Source organism: Amphibalanus amphitrite, unplaced genomic scaffold (assembly GCF_019059575.1).
Source record: "Amphibalanus amphitrite isolate SeventyFive unplaced genomic scaffold, NRLGWU_Aamphi_draft 002088F_arrow, whole genome shotgun sequence".
Classification (NCBI taxonomy): domain Eukaryota; kingdom Metazoa; phylum Arthropoda; class Thecostraca; order Balanomorpha; family Balanidae; genus Amphibalanus; species Amphibalanus amphitrite.
This window is the reverse complement of record NW_024883581.1, coordinates 32,722-54,859: the sequence shown is the minus strand read 5'-3', so window position 1 is coordinate 54,859 and position 22,138 is coordinate 32,722.

The window sequence follows — 22,138 nt, the reverse complement described above, 5'->3', positions numbered from 1 at the left end:
CTCAGGCTTTGATGAGCGGAATTTCTCCCGGAATCCATTTTCGGTCATAGCATAGCGTGTCAACAGCGCTTGTTTCAGGGCACCGTAGTCCTCAGCGTCCTCATCGGATATCCTGGAATACACTTCCAGCGCTCTTCCAGTCAGCAGTGCGCTCAACCGTGTGGCCCAGCTTTCTGTTGGCCAACATGAGCTCTTGGCGAATCGCTCGAAGCGCTGTAGGTAGCAATCGATGTCGTCTTTTCCGTCCACATATGTCGGTAGTTTCGGAACGGACACTACTTCGGATGCTGCACCCCCTTGCCTTTGATTTTCCGCTATATGTGCAGCCTGCAGCTCGATGTTTTTCATCTCCAATTCGTGTGCTCTCATTCTCTCTCGTTCTTCTCTTTCACGCTCTTCTCTTTCGCGTTCCCACTCCATCTCTTCCCTCCGTCTTGCTTCTTCCATCTCTGTCCTTCGTCTCGCTTCTTCCCTTTCCTGCATCCTCTCTTCTCTTTCTACCGCCTTTTGAATGAACTGCTGTAACTTCTCTCCTTCTAAGCCGAGCTTCTGTCCTGCTTCCAGCAATCGTTCGAAATTAGGAAGATCCATATTAATTATCTTTGTCGGCTAATCGTTCAGTTTGGTTGCGTTACGTTACTTACCCAGCAAAATTACTCATCTTTCATATCCCGGACGAGCCCCCAGTGTCACGGGTTTTCTATGTATTTTTACCAATACTCGGCAATTATCAAGCACCTAACACTGTTCTTCCAAAAACTCCCCCAAGCCAACATCCCTCTCCTTCCCGATTTTCTCTGGTCTAAATCTCTCGCGACACAGTTATACATCACGTGACATGCCGCTTGAGATCTTTCACCAATATAGGTTACACAGAGCGTGACAGAGGCCTTTTGAGGGTCTCTTGACGTCAGCTGAGGACCGTTGGACGCCAGCTGAGGATCGTTTTTGGGCCTTCTGATGGCCATTAGACGCCAATGGATGACCCTCTGACACCAACTGGGGCCCTCTGACACCAGCTAAGGGCACTTTAAGTTTGACGCTAGCCCAGGGCCCTCTGACATTAGCTGGGGGGCCCTTTGACATTAGCTGGGGGGCCCTCTGACATTAGCTGGGGGGCCCTCTGACGCTAGCTCAAGGCCCTTTGACGCTCTTTAAGGCCTTCTGAGGGCCCCTTGAGGTCTTCTAAGGGCCCCTTGAGGCTTTTTGTGGGCCGCTTGACGCCAACTGAGGACCGTTTGAGGCCTTCTGATGGCCATTTGGCGCCAGCTGGGGGCCCTCTGTCACCAGCTAAGGACCCTTTAGAGCCTTCGGAGAGCCATTTGACGCAAGGGCACGGCCCTCTGACGCCAGCTCAGGGACCTTTGACACCCTTTAAGGCCTTCTGCCGTCCGTTTGACGTTAGCTGAGGGCCCTTTGACTTGAGGCTATCTGAGGGCCCTTTAAGGCCATCTGAGAGTCATTTGAGGTCATCTGAGGGCTCCTAAAGGCCATCTGAGGGCCCTTTGACACCATCTAAGGGCCCTTTGACACCAGATGAGGGCCCTATGACGCTAACTGAGGGCCCTTCGAGGCCATCTGAGGGCATTTTGAGACCATCTGATCTGAGGGCCCTTTAAGGCCATTTGAGGGCCCGTTGTACACGGTCTTCGGTGGTCTAAGGATTAGTTAGAGGCCCATTTGAGGCGGCCTTCGGCCGCCTCAAATGGGCCCCTTCCTTCGAGTTGGGCCCCCCAACTCGAATGGGGGGGCACGGGCCCGTGTGCCCCCCCCCTTGTGTGCGCCCTTGATTACCTTTACGCCGGCAGCCCGAAAAAATACGGATATTTTGCGCATTTTTGCATGTCTGGCGCACCTCCTATCAAGCATTAGTTGTGCTTGTTTTAGGCTTAACCTACCTGATTCTTAGAAGTTTTATATGGAAAATTGGAAATAATCATGGCACAAGCCATTACTGTACCTGTGTGCCTGTAAAAGAACTGTGATTAACTGTCAGAAACAGCCGGTGCGCCTCGCGGCGTCCCGGCAGCCCGCCGCCATAGGGAAATTCATGTTTTTTGTCGTTTTTTCGCTTCTTATGGGTCACTTGATCTAATTCGAGCTTACCTAGGAACGAGGCGGATCACTGACGCATTTGGGAGTCGATTACGTTGTTTTGGTGCCAATACCTGGTAAACTCTATCCGCCCAATCCGAGTTTCTCAGAGTCTACACGCCCAAATTAACGTTGAGCACGGCTGTTTTCGGTCGGTTTTCCGCGACCTTTCGGCGAAATACCTAGGCCTTGACATCGACAGCAAACTGTCATGGGAAAAACAGGTCAGCAACATCAGTCAGTAGGAAGGCATCGAACACCCTGGCTTTTGTATTTCAGTTGAGACAAGTATAATAACACGGACTGCGCCATGACTGTACGCTAATCCTATTCCGTTTGTGATGCGAATTACCGGCCGTCGAGGAGTCAGCCCGGGTGAGCCAAACAAGATCCGTTTGACGTAGATAAAACGAATTAATCTCATGTAACCGGTGCCGTAGATACGTTTGTGGGGAGCTGATGCGCATTAGCGTAGGTAGTGCGTATTTGGAACGGATCGCTCATGTAACCCCGGTAATAGACCAGTGGTGGAATTGTCCAGCGCTTATTTTGGCCCGCAGCTGATGTGGCCAGTGCTCGCAGTGGCCAGACTCCATTTTGTAGGTATTGGCGGTAATACTCTGAGTCGGCGGCGCCATATCCAATCAGGAAGGGTGAGGCAGCGACGGCTATGAATCCTGACCAATCAGCGCTCACCACGTGCCAAGGAGCGGAGCATCGCATCCTGACCAATTAGTGCCAATGGGCGGGGCATCGAAAGCGTTCTGCGGCGACGGTGGGAAGTTCGAGCTATTGGTCTGATGAGCGGGGTCGTCTCCGCAACTCTGTCGGCGGTAAAGGCACGCTCCCTCACCAGAGCCCGGCACGGACCGGGGGAGGGGTAGTTTACACGGTGCGGCGGCGATGGTGTGATGGAAAATCACAAGACCCGTACTGGTTTTTGGTTTCGGAGACATGACCTTGTTTTTCAGGTCATGTCATGACCCAAATGACCAATTCTTAACATCTTGCAATGGCTATGGGTCTTGTGAGCTTTTGACACCTTGAGTTCGGATGTTTTTGCTAGTCTTACCTCCCACCTATCATGGTACATGTTATTCGATGATATGCAGATGTCAGGGTCAGGGTCAAGGTCAACCTAGGTCATCTAAAAACATTGCATTTTTGGCTTGCTGAATTTACTTTTCGTGAAGTTTTTTTTTACTGCATTTTTGGTAAAAGCTTCTCAGATCATGATATCATGTAAAAGGGACACACAAACCAATCGGTGCACACATCAGTATACACACAGACACACACAGACATACAAACACATCGTTGACCTTGACCTAGCTTGACCTGAAATGACCACAGTCAGTGAAAACCTAGTCGGATAGTGTGACAAAGAGCTGTTCTAGCTGGCCTGGCACCACATACGGCAGCGCCATCAGTATATGATGGGCACCGCATGTGATATTCCAACGGTGGCCCCAAACAGCAACATTTTTAGTTTGACCTGACTTGGAAGGTCAATGATTGACCTGGTGAGGTAAAATTGGGTACCATTGGATTCGTCTCTTCCCAAAAAATTTGTTGGTCCTTGCCGCAAAGCTCTATCTCCAGCAGGAACGAAATGGCGTGGGGGCGTTCTCTTGAGCGCATGTGTAGTAGTGGTGTCGATCGGTTACCAAAATTTCGGTATACTGATACCGAACCGAACTAATACCGATTCGGTATTCGGTATTATATACCAAAAGTATTTGGTATTTTGTCAGTATTATGAAAGTCAACTAGGGGAAGTTGGGGGAACGCCGAAGACTTTTTTTCTGACGCCCGTAGCACGCAAGGTAGACAACATACGCTATTCTTGTTGGCGTCATTCGAGAGGCCAGTCTTTTGCCTTTCAAACATACCAGGCGCATTTGATGAATTCGCATACCGTTAAGCGCACAAAGTAAAAATATCAAAGAAGTGACTTTTTCGGCGTTGCCCCGGACTGCGGGGAAAGCCGAAAATGGGAGAAATGATCTACGGGGAATGCCGACATTGATGTTTTGCCATTTTATCTCAAACTTTATCCAGAATTCATCAAAGCTGACACACGTTTCAAGAGCTTGAGGACGCGGTGCACACTGGAAGTTATAATTGTGTGATATAATAAGAACATGCCAGGTAAATCATTCCTTATAGGTAACAGGCCGTTGTGTCGGTTGAAAGTGTAATTTGTGTGACTAAAAATACGCGTTGCTATTCTACAGCGGTAAAGACCACGTAGCGTGCTTTTAACACGTGCGTAATCGCACGTTTTCGGCATTACCCCAGCCTGCCATACTTTCATTTGCAGGCCCATAACTTTTCAACGTGCTGTATAAATTTCAAATAGGCAGCACACTTATGCAAAGACATGCTAAAGATTACTTGACCGAATTGGCCAGACAAACGGTAGCATAATGAGTAAGAAATGCAGCTTCAAAGGCGCATGTAGTACAAGGGAAACGTACCTTGAAAACGCTCTTGGCGCCCTCACAGTCGAAGTATTCCAAATAACGACTCGTAACAAACATGCGATAATTGTAGTCACTTAAAGGAAGGGTGCCACCTTCCGAAATTTTTGTTCTATGAATCTATTTTACTTATTTGAATTTTTAGACGTGGTTAGCGCGTCCACAATATACAAAAAACCGAAACATTGCATTTAATACATTGGCCAAAAAAAGATCGTTGTTTATATCACCACTACAACTCAAGGTCGTTTGATGTGGCAGCTAGGACGGCTGGCATATCCTGTTGTCATGGCAACATATCATTCTGCCATTTGCATTGATGGCGCAACTGAGACAAAAAGATGAACAAATAAAAAGGAAGAAGATAACATGATTTGAACTAAGTTGTAGGTAACCAAGTAGGTAACTGTTGGCCATATTTGCCAACAGTTAAAGAACATCAAATAAGTCGAGTAAAGGTTTTTCCTTTACAATGCTTAAGAGATCTATGGAACCCTTCACCCTTCATGCAACTTACTAGAAAAACTTCCCAATTAAAATTTTAAAACTTAAGTGTATACCATAAAGAAAAAATATACCCTTTCAAAATGATAAAACATGCTTCAAAAGTATAACTTTTATACATACCTTTGCTGATTTCATGTTTTATAAAATACCCTTAACACGACGAGGAAATAGTGCTGAAGATTTTTGCCTGCCCGAATGCTGGCAGCAAAACTCGCAAATGATAACTTCACGTGCGGATTCAATGCTGACCGTCTCGAGCATAGGTAAGTGAAGCCGGTTTTTAGGTTCATGTGAGGCTAATCTTGTAAAAACTGCGTTGTGTCCAAAAGGTGGCACCCTTCCTTTAAGCTTCAGAGCATCACTGACAGGTGGCATCCATGTCTTACGGTTTTCGAAATATCTCGAATTTCGGCTTTGCCCCAACTCCGGCATTGCCCCAACTTCCCCTATGTACACTAACCTTTCAGGATCACTTGGGATTCGGTGAAAAGACAGATCAGGGTTTTTCTTCTTCGAGTTTTTGCAATTAATCGCGCCGCACCAAGAACTGCCGTCCGGCGTCCGCCGCCATTGTGGCACTGGTGGCCAGGGGGGGTTCATCGCCATAGGGACACACGTACAAGGAAATTGCTACCAAATGCTGCCAATGTGACGTAACTGGGATGCTCGAAAGCTGATTGGTCGCTGAGATTCGAGTAATGTAGTCAATTCTGGCGCACCGGCGCAGTGTTTTCCGACCGTTGCGTGTTATTACTTTGGTTGTTACGCAAAGTTTTAATATGTTTGTTTAATAATATAAACAGGTTTTCATGTGTTTGAAGGTCGCAAAAGCTAAACATAAGTGGCAACCACACTTTGTATTACGTTTCGTCTCATATATCATGAAGAACAACCAATTCTTAGGTGTTGTTTTTAAGAACACCTAAGAATCCAATTCGAATCCAAAGGCCCGGGGTTCGAATCCCCGTACAGCCCAAATCTTTAACGAGTTTGCAAAAGATGACGGATGTCATCACTGTCAACCGTGGAAGCCGAATGGCTACCCATCTACGCTGGAGTACGAAAAACATCATCTCACGAAGAACAACCAAGTATTTCAAGCTGGGATCATGCTGAGGAACCTCAACCAAGGTATTCATTTTGCAATGGATCTAAACATAATCTGGCGTTTTTTAAAGTTTCCATTTTTGCAATTAAGCTGGTAATAATTTTTCAGTGCTCGCAGTGCGCATAAGTACCTTGACCTAACATGTTACACTTAACAAATAAAATGGTTGGAGCAAACACGCAATGTAAACAAACTAGTGCTACAGTGGCAAATTGAAATATAAATGAGCTCTTTACTTTTTAGCATTAAAATTTAAATTGTATATAGTATGGTCACATACTGCGGGCTGGGTTCATCTCAATCTCGTTGCAATGTTATCAGAGCTGTAAAAATGAAAACAAATCAAAATGTTTTTGCATGGTATTATTGTTTATTTTCAAATTGGTCACTGAAGTTATTTCATGGGTAGGTGCTTAATCTTATTCAACATTTATTTATTAGTTGCTTTGCTTGTACTGGCAGCATGATGTTAGCCAAATTTGTTTGTGCTGAGAGTTTTCTGTTTACGGGAAAGCTGAGGCGAGGGCGAGTAGGTCCCTGAGGAGGACCACTGCAAAGAAAGGAGGTCAAGGAGATTCTGGGAGCAACCTGCCTGCGATCAACCTCTAGATCAGCCAGCAGGCACCTCTGACAAGTAAGTCTAATGGTTTATGTTTTCACTCACATTAAAAGTGTTCACAAATATCCATCAGTGTTAAAAGTTCTGGCCCGTCTTGAGCGACACCATCATTTTTATTCCCATTGTTAAAATGCATCAAAACATTCTTTTTGCCATGAGTAATGGTAAGTTTTTTGTCGGGATAAGGCCACTCAATCCAATAAGGTGATGTCTCAAGTCACATCCACTAAATGTTCTACTTCTGATAATGACCTATGCTGGTCCTAACTAGTGCTTAGAAAAAGCTGAGTTGTGTTTCAGTCTTGGTTGGTGTTTGAACATTTTTATACGCAGTGTTTTTTCTTCTTCTGAAAAAGTGTCATGCTAATCACGAGCGAATTTGAAGGGCATGCAGTCGCCAAACGAGACTTCAATAATCAATAGTAACGGGAAAATGGATTAATGCAAAGCCAAAGGGCATGAATTTTTCGTTGTCCGCGAAATCTGTCACTTTCAATGCGTAGACTAGGCTCATTTAAGTGTTATCGTTTTGTTGCACAATATTAAATTGCCAATGTCTTTCAAGTGATGTAGCGTAATACTGCTTTCACAGTGCCGCTGCCGGTGTCGACGCTGGCAGCCATGGCCGGCGCCGAACTGACGAGTTCCAACCTGGAAGCTCAGCGCGAGGGGCTGGCATTTGTTGCCGGCTTCGTGGCATACCTACAAGTGTCACCACATCGACGCCACCCTCGGTAGTCGGTCTCCTGACTTCTCGGGCGCCGCCGGAGACACTGAACACCGGACATGTGCATGGATCCGGGAAAATGGATCTGGGATCTGATCCCACGGATCCTGATCTCGGATCCGACGGGATCATAGATCCAGAGGGGTGTTCACGGGCACCGCACACTGCTGCGTGCGGTGTGCGCGGTGCGTCCAGCAGGCGTGGGGGTAGGGGATGGGTAGGCGGTTCTGACGTCACGGCTGCGTGCGGTGGACGGTCCGCTGTGGCCAGTCCCGACCGGCCACAGCGGTCGCTGTGTGCGGTGACGGAAGGCTGACGTAGGGACGCAGTGGGCGGAGCTTGGAGGTGTGTGCGGTCCGACCGCACACAGGGCCCGTGAACAGCCCTCAGCTCTGTAATTTATCGAGAGATCCGTAGGGATCACAGATCCGAGTCTCATTTTTTGCCTGAGATCCAGTGAGATCATAGATCCTCACTTATTTTTTGTCAACACATATATCCCAAAAAAGCGCTTGTTTCAACTCACAAACGTTCTGTTTTAGTGATTTTATGTGATCGCACGTCATAATCCATAGTTTTTTGTCACTTATTGGCATAGAAACCTTTTAAAACATGGTATCAAATGTGGTGCATGGTGGGATCCACTCAGAACATAGATCCATGTTCTTAGTTTATCGTCAGATCATATGAGATCATAGATCCAAGATGTATTTTTCACGCCGGATCCGGTGGGATCATAGATTCCAATCTGTACTTTGCTTCGAGATCCACTGAGATCATAGATCCAGCACTCGGATCCATGCACATGTCTGCTGAACACCCTGCCGAACAGCTGAATTGTGACGATCAGCCGAGGCCAGCTGTTTGTTCTGTCACAAGCCTGGATGGCCGCTGTGGAGGAGTTCGAGCGGAACTTCTGCCTGCTGCTGGGGGCAACTGCAGATCAGGGGCCGCGAGTCATACAGCGTCTCAAGCTGTTCATCGCCGTCAAGCAGCCTCAGCTCGGCACCCGCGTGTCCAGGAAGTTGGCGAGCACACGTCTCCACCTCCCCCTTCGGTCCCTTAGCCTGACTGGACGAGGTCCGGCAGCTGAAAAGAGCCGATAGAAAAGTTGGCCATCATGCAAGGAGCTCTAGGTGAGCTGGTAAACCGGCTCGTGTAGCGACTACGACTCAGCGTGGTGCTGTGTGACTCGGTGTGGTGCGGCCGGCTCTGTATGGGTGCTGTGCGACTCGGCATGGTGCCTCCGGCTGTGTGTAACGGCTTTGCGACTCGATGTGGTACGGCCAGCTCTGTTGGTGCCTCCGGCTGTGTGTAACGGCTGTGCCACTCGGTGTGGTACGGCCGGCTCTATGTGGGTGCTGTGCGACTCGGCATGGTGCCTCCGGCTGTGTGTAACGGCTGTGCGACTCACTGTGCGACTCGGCTTTGGGTAACGGCTGTGCGTTTCAATATTGTACCACCAGCTGTGAGTAACTGCCACCCGTAAGTGGAACTTATAATATTTAGTGGCAATGTTTATTCGATTTTTTTCAGCAATGCAATTTCAGTGCATCCGTTCTGAGCGCACTAGCAGGGCAGCGGAGTCGATGTAATTTCGGTGACTCCCGACCCCTAGTTCCAAAAACTAATTCCGACTCCTACTCCGGTCCGGGAGAACTGTCTATTATTCTGACCGATTCCGGCTCAGACTTCGCAGCCCTGCAGTCTGCGGAACCGATGAATTTTTGGTGACTTCGACTCTGACTCCTACTCCGACTTCCAAAATCGACTCCGACTCCGCTTACGGCTCCAGTTCGACTCCGACAATCCGATTCAAAAGTCCGGTCCGACTCCATAACCCTGCGCCCTGGGACCCATACAAGCCTCGCTGGTTTCGGCCCGCTCTTCCTGGACGTGACCTTATATCACTATTACACACTTTAAAATGCGACATATTTTCCATTTCTCGTGCGAAAAGTGCTCGCGAATGCTTTTTGGGCGTTATAACACGAAAAAAATGCCACCGGAAAGCCCGTAGTAATGTTCTATACATAGGCCGGCCGTGGCGGGAGCATCCCAGTGACGTCATCCGGGGCCGGTAGGGGGAACGTAAAAAATTCCCTAATGAACCTACCTGGTATATAGGGCCTTGCTGGTGGCACTGGCGAGATTCCTGTACGTCGATCTGCGCATGCGCAGTACCCGATGTCGCGAAAATCGGCGGAGTTTCCAATCCATAGTAGTAATCCATGGTTAAACTAACAAATATGACGCCCGTTTAGTAGAACGACAGCCGAACCTCCTTGCCGTGGCCGGCCGCCGCTGGCGTGACGTCGGCCATGACGTCAGAGAAGGGGCGGAGCGAAGTTGGTTAGCCAGCTGTTTTCACAGCGCGGCGGGCGGCGCAGTGCGGCGAGCGCGCGATTTTGTTTGTAAACAATCGTTGCCAAGGCCGTATTGGTATAGATGGTTGCAGCGTGATTGATTTTGATTGTTTGATTGATGTGATGCGACGAGTATCATGGATGAGGATACTTACGATAGAATAATTGGTATTTGGTAAACACAGTTGCCTGCAAAGTTTGAATGTCAATCAGACCGTCCGTCCACCAAGCGCCTGTGGCCAAGTGGCTATGATCCTCGCATATCACCTAGAAGAGCCGAGTTCGATTCTCGGGGCGGCGAGTTCTTCTCATGAGCTCCGACGTCTAATTGAACGGTTTTACGTAAGCCTATAAGTAATATAAAGCAAACCCCTCTTATTGACGAACGCGGTTGGCGGCTCACACGCATGTTGCAGGTCAGAGTGGGTGGTATGAAACGACGCGTCTCGACCGTCTCCGTGTTGTTTGCTAGGTGTGCACGCTGTCAGTGCACGGGTTTTGTGCATTTCGCCGAAAATCATTCTGGATTCTAATGAAATCGGACGTCTAAATAGGCCGACTCGGCGGCGCTCTGAACGGCAGACGGCTTAAAAGATCAACTTGAAACTTATACGCCCGTCTAGCGGCATCGATTTTGGCGAGGCACTTTTCGGATCTCTAACTATGCTCCAAAATGCCGAAGATCCGAAAAGTGCCTCGCCAAAATCGATGCCGCTAGACGGGCGTATAAGTTTCAAGTTGATCTTTTAAGCCGTCTGCCGTTCAGAGCGCCGCCGAGTCGGCCTATTTAGACGTCCGATTTCATTAGAATCCAGAATGATTTTCGGCGAAATGCACAAAACCCGTGCACTGACAGCGTGCACACCTAGCAAACAACACGAAGACGGTCGAGACGCGTCGTTTCATACCACCCACTCTGACCTGCAACATGCGTGTGAGCCGCCAACCGCGTTCGTCAATAAGAGGGGTTTGCTTTATATTACTTATAGGCTTACGTAAAACCGTTCAATTAGACGTCGGAGCTCATGAGAAAAACTCGCCGCCCCGAAAATCGAACTCGGCTCCTCTAGGTGATATGCGAGGATCATAGCCACTGGGCCACAGGAGCTTGGTGGACGATCGGTCTGATTGACATTCAAAATTTGCAGGCAACTGTGTTTACCAATTATGCTATCGTAAGTATAACTTGGTCTTTCGGATGAACTATTTTCCCAAACAAGATCAGGGGTTTTAGCTAGTTGTAAATATTCAACACAACATTACAATTTCTCATCGAGTAGGTAAGCTCCACGATCCGCGAGTCTTCCGCTCCGCCCCTGCACTTGACGTCACCTGCCAAGCGCCGCTACAGCCTTTCACTCCGCCCATTGGCATGACGTCACGGCTCGGTCTCCGAAGACGTGTATACAGTTTGTAAATTTGCTATCGTGCCGAGAGCGCCGGGTCTGCGAGTCGATAAGGGTCATTTCACGCTTCTGTGTGGCCGACTTTGGTCCATCGTGATACTGAGCGGTGTGATTGCGCCTTATTGTCGGCTGTGGGAGACGCATATTAATGTTTGGAAATATTGCTTCGCTAAATATTGCTCTTTTGGTGTTCAGCTTTCACTGGAACTCAAAAATACATGTTTATGTTTTCAAGAATGTCTGGGACAGCCCTTTGAATAAAAATTATTAAGTTTTTACAAAAACGCAATTTACAAAAAAAAGGCCATCGATCGATTTGGATCATTTTTGGATTCAGCTCACCGTCAGATTTCGAATGGTATATATCGTTTCTTTTGAGCCTGAGATGACCTTCCGACGAACCGTGCAAAAAGAGGGTTGGCAGACGGTTCACGGCGTGACAGATGATCGCACCACATCCGATGGATTACGCTATATTTTAAATTTAGTGCCACCGGCGCGGTACTCTGGTCGCTCAGCATAGCCTGCCGCTGGGCCAGTGTCAGGAACCACATCACGCGGCTGAGCGCTCCAACAGCGGAAGATATTGGACAGTGGTGCGGCGACTTTATTGGCCTCGTCCGTCCTCTGGGCCTCGGAATTCGACTACCGGGGTGACGGTGCCAGTGGCGGCAGTCACGATAGCCACTGCCTGCTCATGTATTACGCCTGCCAATCCGGTGCCGTTAGTCACTCTGTGCAGCATGCCACCGCGACACAGCGACTGCTCAGCGGCGGCGCCGCGGTTAGAGGTCGAGCTCGTTGGCGTCGCGTTCCAGCACAACCAGCGTGCGGCCATAGCTCGATGGTGCAGACCTGTGGACAAACAAAGGCGTCAGCAAGCGTACCTACATTTCCTACCAGCCCATAGCAGTCGGGCAAACTGCAGGGAGGCAATCTAAAATAAGATTAATCTAATTTCAGATTATGACGTCACGAAAATGGGCGGAGCGATGACCATATAAGGAGTGATAATCAATATTTAGATTATATTTCCGACATGTCCACATTAAAACCCTCCATATCGGCCGAAGAAATGCTCATATCGGTGAGATTTTTTACTGAGGTACAGACGAAGCTCGATTCTACAGATTGCGAATGGACCGGCACATTTGAAATTGGCACGGGCGTAGGAACGTCATGAATATACATATATTACTGACCGGGCCGACGAAATTATTTGGAAACGAGGTTTGCAAAATTGACGTAGGCCCGAGTGCGAAGCACGAGGGCCGGAGTCAAATTTTGCAAGCCGAGTTTCCAAATAATTTCGTACGGCTGAGGTCAGTAAGATTTTTCCTACATGCCGCATAGCTAGGTTAGTTTCGACAGGTTTTGGTGACACTTTTATACAATTGTTTTGTCCATATTTTCCTAACAGTGATTGCGCTACTGCTGTGGATAAAGCCTTAAAGGAAATTTATAGAAGAAAATGCATCAAAATACCTCACTTCAAAAAGAATCGTGTCTGAAAATATCAACTCAGAATGGCACAACAATTAGATATCCAAGGAACATAATACTTGAATGATTTGCCACGACATAAGAACAAGAAGAAGGTATGATATTCCTAGTGATTAAACGTGAATTTTCCCAGTGCTCTTGCAAGAATCTTTGCTTCATTTATGTAATCGTACTTTGTTGATATGCCCTATGGCTAAACGTTCGTTAAATACATTATATTTTCCATATTTTACATGTTTGTTTCGAGGAAAGGACTACAACTGCCAAATAAAAACGCATTAACTTAGGCCCAAGGTATCAGTGGACATATCAAACGAAGATAAAACAACAAGCGATAACGGATTTCGATTAATAGGCGTACCTATATCTTACCATAATTTCGGCTTTGTAACCAATACAAAATATTTCAAAACCCTTGATAAGCAGAGCAGATATTTACCAAAAAATGTTAGTTTTCTAATTTTACGCGGCAAATATCATGCAATAATGATGTCAATTATACCTACATTCCCTGTCAATTATACCTCTGGACTAATGCGATAAACTGTAGTTTAGAGGTCATTGCCCTGGGCAGTAAACTCGGGCAGTAAACTTTTGTTTCCTGCCCGGCCTATCAAATAACATGGCATTTTGACACCGACAGTTTCTTGGTCATAGTTTTACTGCCCGGCTCGTGCTGTGCTTAAGACATACCCCGGCATGTAGGAAAAGTGGGTGGGCCACCCTGTCAAGGGGCCTCCTTTTCCAGGGGGCCTCCAACTTTTGCCTCGTCCTGCTGGCTGCTTTCAATTATGACCTCCAAATCTAGCTTCTGAGATCGGGCAGATGTACCCAGGGGCGTAACCGCTTAAGCGAACAGTGCAGAAAGTCCGCACCATTTTTAAAACTTATTCCCCCTCCCATTTTTTTTTTTTTTAGAATGTATTTGCCGCAAACGGCGCATGACCCCTGAAAACCCTTACACAAATGTCTTCCTCGTTTCCCAGGTGCCCCCATTAGCTTCATAGGCGCCCTCTTTGGCATATAAGCGCCCTATGTATAGTCATCAGAGACATCCCTATATGTCCCACAGTCGCCCTATTGTCGCATACAATGTGCGCTTATCATAGGCGTCTCTCTTTTATGGACACTTGAAGGCACCTCTCTTTGCCATGCCGGCGCCCCTGTTTCTTATGAATGCACCCCCATGGCATTGGTCAATTGCAATTTGCAGACCTCTATTGCATGTGGACGCCCATATATGTAGGCCTCAGAGGCGCCCCTCTTTCGCAGTGAGGCGCCCCTATGGGCTTCATAGGCGCCCCTCTATTGCACGTAGGTGCCATACTGTCTCAGAACCGCTCCCCTTTGGCATGGAGACGCCCATCTTTCGTACGGAGGAGCCGCTGTGGTTCTTAGAGACGGCATGGTGCTCCCAGACGCAGATGGGGCTCTCGGAGTCGACAGTGTGGGACCTTCAGTCGCTGATGGGTGCCCGCCAGATGTGGACCCTCGGAGACGCCGGTATGGGGCCCTCAGAGATGCCGGTATGGGCCCTCAGAGATGCCGGTATGTGGCCCTTAGAGACACCGGTGTGGAACCCTCAGATACTTCAGTGTGAAGCCCTTACAATTGCTGGTGTGGAGCTATGAATGCGCTGGCTTAAATCCCTCAGAGGCCGGTACATGGACATAAGAGCTCAGTGAGAGCTTGTGTGGTGCCTTCAGTGGCCTTGTGGAGCCGTTAGACATCAACATGGTGCTCTCAAGAGCCGGTGAGTCCTCAGAGTCACCGGTGTGGGGCCTTCCGAGCTCCAAGAAACTGGTCTGGGGCCCTCAGATGTGTCGGTGTGGGTCCTTCAGATGTACCTATAGAGCCTTGAGATGCACAGGTGTGGTGGCCCACAGAGGCGCCGGTGTGGGGCCCCCAGAGCCACCGATATAGGGCCCTAAGAGACACTAGTATGACCCTCAAAGGCGCCGCTGTGTGGCGCTCATAAACACTGGTGTGGAGCCATCACAGGCGGGTGGAGCCGTTAGAGGCCGGCTTAGATGCCTATAAGGAGCCTTCAGAAGCCGGCGTGGCACGTGGGGATAAGCGTGTCTACTTAGGAGCTTTTGAGGTGCTCTCATGAGCTCTGTGGGGCCCTACCGAGCCGAAATATGGCCACTGCCAGTTGCCGCCGCATGGCTCTTCGGACTATCATTCTCAGGGGCCTCATCTGCCTAGTTTGAGTAGAAGGGCCTCTCAGACCATCAGTCTCATGGGCCTCCTCTGGCTAGTTTAAATAGAAGGGCCTGTTAGACCATCAATCTTAGGGGCCTCCTCTGGTTAGTATAAATAGAAGAGCCTCTCAGACCATTAATCTCAGGGGGCTCCTGTGGACAGTATAAATAAAAGGGCCTCTCAGACCATCAGTCTCGGGGGGCCTCCCTAGAAAAGTGTAAATGTGGATAGAGGGCCCCCTCAGATTCATTAGGAGTGGACCTCTCTGACTATCAGTCTCAGGGGCCTCGTGTGGCCAGTATGAATATAAGAGCCTCTCAGACCATCGGTCTCAGGGGCCTCTTCTGACTAGTCTGGATAGAGGGCCCTCCCAGACCACCGGTTTCAGGGGCCTCCAGTGGCCAGTTATATGAACAGAAGGGCCTCACAGCCATCAGCCTCGGGGGCCTCTTCTGACTGGTGTGAATATGAGGGCCTCTCATACCATCAGTCTCAGGGGCCTCCTCTGCCTAGTGTGAATATAAGGGCTTCCCAGGCCATCAGTCTCAGGGGACTCTTCTGACTGGTGCCGGATTGAGGGACCTCCCAGACCGAAAGTTTTGGGGGTCTCCTGTGGCCAGTATAAATAGAAGGGCCTCTCAGTCCATCAGTATCATGGGCCTCTTCTGCCTGGTGTGATTATAAGGGCCTCTCAGGTCATCAGTCTCAGGGGCCTCCTCTGACTACTGTGTAGATGGATAGGCCTCCCAGACCATCAGTCTCAGGGGCCTCTTATGACTATTGAGGATAGAGGGGCCTCCTCTGACTAGTGAGGGTAGGGGGCCTCGGCTAGACCGCCAGTGTCAGGGGCCTAAATTTATTCTGACTAGTGTGGATGGAGGGGTCTCCCAGACCACCAGTCTCAGACCTCTGACTAGTGTGGATAGAGGGGCCTCCCAGACCGCCAGTGTCAGGGGCCTCCCCAGACCAATGTCGATATTGGGGCCTCCTCAGATCCACTAGGGCCTTTCAGGCCATCAGTCTCAGGGGCTTCGACTGACAAGTATGAACAGAGGGCCTCCTTGGATCCATCACGGCCCCTTGGAGTCCGTGCGTGGGGATTCGTGGAACTTATTTTTACCGAGTTTGTTTATTCTGGAAGGTGACGACGTCCTCTCAAATCGAGAAGAGGAGCCTCGAGTAAAAAGTGGGTGGGCCAAAACACATGGTTGGCCCCCCCCCCCACCTCGAAAAGTGGGTGGGCACTTGCCCACCTGGCCCCCCTGTTCCTACGCCTATGGAAATTGGACTTTGGTAGTTAGGACATGAATAGTCGAGGTTGTGGTGCTGTGGGGCAGTTCACCACATATCAGTGACTGGATTTTACGTTAATCAGAAATGGAGAATATCAACCTGGTGCGTGTTCCACAAATTCAATCAGTTCGATCCAAACGGCCCCAAGTAAAAGAATTAATTAAAAGAGCGGGTTGTTATATTTAAATTACCAAAACGAAGTCAAAAACCAAAACAGCGAATCAGACAATGGAGCGACGAAGAGACGAGAATGAAATCCAAGTTGGCCAAATATGCCCTGCCTAATCTAAGTTATAAATCCCGGACAGAACGGGCCAAATCGCGGAGCCAGACGTGACGCGTCTGCTCGGGCCAAGAGCTCGGCCAGAAGTCCGGGGTAGCGCGCGGCCCGACGCAGCGGGCCGGGTCCAGACATGCGCAAATGGAGAATATCAACCTGGTGCGTGTTCCACAAATTCAATCAGTTCGATCCAAACGGCCCCAAGTAAAAGAATTAATTAAAAGAGCGGGTTGTTATATTTAAATTACCAAAACGAAGTCAAAAACCAAAACAGCGAATCAGACAATGGAGCGACGAAGAGACGAGAATGAAATCCAAGTTGGCCAAATATGCCCTGCCTAATCTAAGTTATAAATCCCGGACAGAACGGGCCAAATCGCGGAGCCAGACGTGACGCGTCTGCTCGGGCCAAGAGCTCGGCCAGAAGTCCCGGGGTAGCGCGCGGCCCGACGCAGCGGGCCGGGTCCAGACATGCGCAGAAGCACTCGGACACCACGTGGCTGCCGATCGGAGCGCGGATTGGTCACTGGCCGACGCACTGCGGCAGCGCAGGCCGCAGACACGCGGTCGCATCGTGATGGGACAAAGTTCACGAACAGACACGTCCTGGGCCGCCTCCCCAGCGCCGGGGCGGGGTAGCGACGTCACAAGTCGGCGCGCGAATCGGTCTGCACCGGGAACTCCCGTGCCGGCCGGCGACACACGTGGTTACCACAGTACTGACCGCCTCAGCGCGGAGCGCATACACGATAAGCCAAAACAATCACTTTTCACATCACTCGGTGCGCGACGCGATCGACACTTCACTGCGCGACGCAATAATCACTACACGGTACGGCGCAACGCAATTGTCACTGCACGGTCCTGCGCGACGCAAGAATCACTACACCGCGCGACGCAGTTATCACTTCACTGTCGGCGCCACGCGATCAGGATCGTCCTCGAACGCACGTACGCGGGCGCACTTAAAAGTATCGGAAGTCCGGTTGCGGCCGGAACTGCACGCGGCGGCCGCTGCGGGTGTGCACCGGCGCAGCCGCGGACGGCTTGTCGTCCTTGGCCGGCGATGCGGAAGACGTCACTCCAGGTTTTGAAGTCCTCTTGCTGGACGGTCTTGTAGTCGTCGGCGTATGTGTCGGCTCGTCGGGCGCCCCAGTGGCGAGGGGCCCGAGCGAGGTCGACGGTGACGGCTGCTGCTCCGGAGCCGTAGGCTCGGTACTGCTCGGACCAAGCGTGTCCTCAGGTGGCGGCATGTGTGCCGGTTTGAGTCTGTCGACGCTTACAGTGTCGTGGGCGCCAGTCGGCAGCTCCAACGTGAACACTTTAGGGCTGCGTCTGATGACTCGCATGGGGCCGCGGTACGGGGACTCCAGAGAGTGCCGCACGCGGTCAACGCGTACCCACACGTGTGTGCATGTCATGAGATCGGGTGGCACGTGCGTCGGTGGTGTGCGGGCGTGGTTCGAGCCCTGTGAGAGCGTGACGAAATCGATTTCTGACATACGCTTTGCCAGTTCTTGGACGTACTTTGTCCCGACGGGTACCTTCTCGACGGCGCAGCGGGGAAACAGCACCTGCACGCCTGTGACGGCAGTGAATGCCGAAAAACCCGACTCTGCTGGCATGGCTCTCAAACCTAGCAAAACGACGGGTAGCGCGCGCAGCCACTCTTGCCTGCGCGCCCGGATGGCGGCTTTGAGCGTTCGGTGGACTCTTTCCACCATCCCATTACATGTCGGATGATAAGCAGTGGTTCGGAGGCGATGGAAACCTATCATTGAAGACAAGTGTGCAAACAGTTCTGATTCGAATTGGGAACCGCGGTCCGTGACAACATGCAGCGGAACTCCGAATCTGGACACCCAAGTGTCGAGGAAAGCAGAGGCTACACTTTCCGCGGTGATCGAGACCAACGGCACGGCCTCGACCCGACGCGTGGCGCGATCGATGCATGTCAACAAATAACGAAATGGCGCGGTGAAGGGGTGCCCGTGGGGTACTGACGGGGGCAGCGGCCCGACTATGTCTATATGTACAGTTTCGAACCGCTGTGAGGGCACGTCAAATCGACCGGGCGGAGAACGAGTGTGCCTGTGCACCTTGGCTTCCTGGCATGCTTCACACTCCTTCACCCATCGCGCAATGTCACGGCGCATATCATGCCAGAAATAGCGAGAGCTGATGAGACGGGTGGTGCCTTTCCTACCCGGGTGTGACAGGCCGTGGAAACGATCAAACACGGCGCGCCTGCATGCCTCTGGTACGTACGGGCGTGGATGTGGTCCAGTGTTTTCACACAGGACTGTGATGTCGCCAGATAGTGTTACTGGCTCCAATCGGGAGGTGTCCTGCGGCTTTGAGCGCGATCCTGGACCTGACTCGGAATCCTGGTGCTCTGAATCGGCACTGCCGGCGTCTCTCTCCTTTTCCTGCTTCTGAGCCGCCGCGATAAAATGGAGGTCACATGCATCGAGGGACACTGCATTTACCGGGCGACTGAGGCAGTCCGCCACCACGTTGTCACTGCCACGAATGTACGAGACCTCCGTGATGTATTCCGTGATGACACACCAGTGGCGCTGTTGGCGGTCAGACTTAGCCGTGTGTGGGCTGTGAAAAGCGCGCACGAGTGGCTTGTGATCTGTTCGCAGGATAACGTGGCGGCCTTCGATCATGTCACGAAAATGGAGTGTTGCCAGATAAGCCGCGAGTAGCTCTCTGTCATACGCGGCGTACTTCTGTTGGGCCTGATTGAGCTTCCGTGAGAAGAAGCCAATGGGAACGGGTACTCCGTCCACAATCTGATGGAGCGCGGCACCCACCGCGACTTGTGATGCGTCAGTAACGAGCTCGTACTGCTCGCAGTGTGGCACTGGGTGTGGCAGAGTGCAGGCGCCAGCCAGCGCTGCTTTACTGTCACTGAACGCCTGAGTCTGTTCCTCTGTCCACGTCAGTTCTTTGCTTTTTGGATTGAGTCGAATCAGTTCGGTCAGGTGGAACGTGACATCGGCGAATCGCGGAATCATGCGCCGGTAGAAGCCGATGAGTCGCAGATAGCGACGCAGTGACTCTGAGTCATGCGGTAGAGGGAGGTCCAGAATCTCCTTCACTCTGGCCTTGGGAGGTGTGACACCTGTGCTGGTGACGTCATGACCGAGGAAAATGAGTGACTTCTTCATGAACTCGCATTTCTCCAGTGAGATGCGAAGCTTGTGCTCAGCCAGCTTGCTGAACACGAGGCGCAGATCTTTCTCATGCTGCTCCTGGTTCTCGGAAAATACCAGAATATCGTCGAGATAGACGAACACGCACGGCACGTCTCGGAAGATGCCGTCCATGACCCTCTGGAATGTGGCACCTGCGTTGCGAAGCCCCATTGGAATGAAGGCGTATTCGTACAAGCCGAAGGGCGTGGTGACGGCCGTCTTCTCTGAGTCAGCGGGGTTCATAGGCACCTGGTGATATGCACGGAGCAGATCGATTTTGCTGAACCACTGAGCGTTGTGGAGCTTGGTTGAGAGGCTCTGAATGTGCGGCAGTGGGTAGCGATCCGGTTTGGTTACGGCGTTGAGCGCGCGGTAATCACCGGTGACACGCCACTCACCAGGGGTACTCTTCGGAACCATGTGGATGGGTGAGGCCCACGGGGACCTAGACGGACGAATCACTCCTGTTTTGAGCAGCACATCGAGTGCTTGCTTTGCTGCGGTTAGTTTGTCGGGCGGCAGCTTGCGTGGGCTGGCGAACGTGGGTGGAGCGCTGCCGGTGTCGATGAAGTGAGTTGTTTTGATTGGCGAGTCTGTGTAATCCGGCTGGTTAGGGCTGAGAACAGCGGGGTGATCCTCTAGGATGGGCCGCACTGCCTCAGGCACCTGAGCGAGATCATTTATCACCAAATGAACAGACTCCCCGGTCGTCGGTACACCGGGAGCAGAGAGCAGAGTGGTGGAGTCGCGGAGAACTTGGGAACCACAATCGACAACCAACGAGTTGTGAGCGAGAAAATCGTTACCGAGTAGTGGCTCTGTCACTTCAGCCACTACAAATGTCCATGTGTAACTGCGTCTGAGTGTGGGGAGGACAATATCGAGAGTGGCCTCGCCATGCACGCGCAGTGGCTGCCCGCTGGCAGTCGTGATCGAAACAGCAGATGGGTGGATTAGAGTTCCATTCACATAGGAGGGTGGAACCAGGGATACACCAGCGCCAGTATCCACGATGAATTTCAGGGGCTGATCATTCACCTTGGCTGTGACCCTAAGGAGCGGCAGGCCGAGGGCTGCGTTTACGGCCTGCTCCTCTCGTTTCCCGACTCTGAGACTGCACGGGAGGGAGATGCAGCTCGTGAGGACGGCTGCATGGTCAGATCAGCAGCTTTGTCGGGCCAGTGACACCATGGCTTGCAAGTGCGTGCTCTGCTGCCGAAAAACAGGTGAGCACGGCATACTTTCGGCTTCTGGTCGGGGTGGAACGGCGTGAGACCGAGAGACGCCCTTGAATCACGAGCATCACGAGCAGGGGAGTGTGTGGCGGCTCGGCTCTGCGGCTGAGTGGCCTTGTGGTACCTTGGGTGCTGCTGAGCCACAAGGAACGCCTGTGAGTCAGACTGTGGGTCCTGATCCTGACAGTGAACCATGTTAGCAGCTGAGTTTTGCACAAGAGGCATTAGCTCGTCCGCGAGTTTGCCCAACTGCGACAATGAGAGCTCGCGCTGAGAAGCCAGGGCCGTAGCAATGCCTGTAGGTAGCGACTGGATAAATTTGTGCCGAACGAGATCGTCTCCGACACCAACCTTGTCGGCCACCTCTCTGAGCTCGCTTAGAAAGAGTGAGGGGCGGCCCGTCAGACGCGTTTTGCTGATCAGTTTCTCAAACATCTCTGGCTTTGTCTTTTCGTACATGTCAGTGACGGCTGTCTGTAGCTCAGAGAAATTTTTGTTGCTCAAGACAGCACGCGGAATGTGCGAGATGGTTTCCGGAGGCAGGGCAGAGAGAACGTGGTAGAATTTGGTCTGCGAGTTGGTGATTTTGGCAATGTTAACCCGCGCACCGACGGGGGTCTGCGCCAACTTAGTACCGACGGGGGGGGGGCGGATGACCGCCCCCCCCTGAGATCTCGAGAACGAAGCAAGATAGCGACAAGCGGTAAACGGCATCGGATACGCACGGTCAAGATCTACAATTTTTACTAAGGTCATTTTCAGGTCAGGTCAAAGATGACGTCACAGGGGTCGAAAAAGTCAAAATGGCGGCGCTAAATATGGAGAGAGTTTTTCTCGAATAACTTTCGAATTAGTCAAGATAGGAACAAACTAAGGGCATCATCGTGATCCTCTCGTCAATCCGCATCGAATGATATATATGTTGACCTCGAAAGGTCAAGGTCAAAGGTTGACCTCAGGTCACGTGACCTCGAGGTCATCATGTATATCATTCGATGCGTCTTGACGAGCTGAACACAATGAGACCATCCACGCGTCTGTATCTTGTTCCTGTACGGAGTTATTGGCCAAAAACCTTTGGTGACCTTTGATGACGTCACATGACC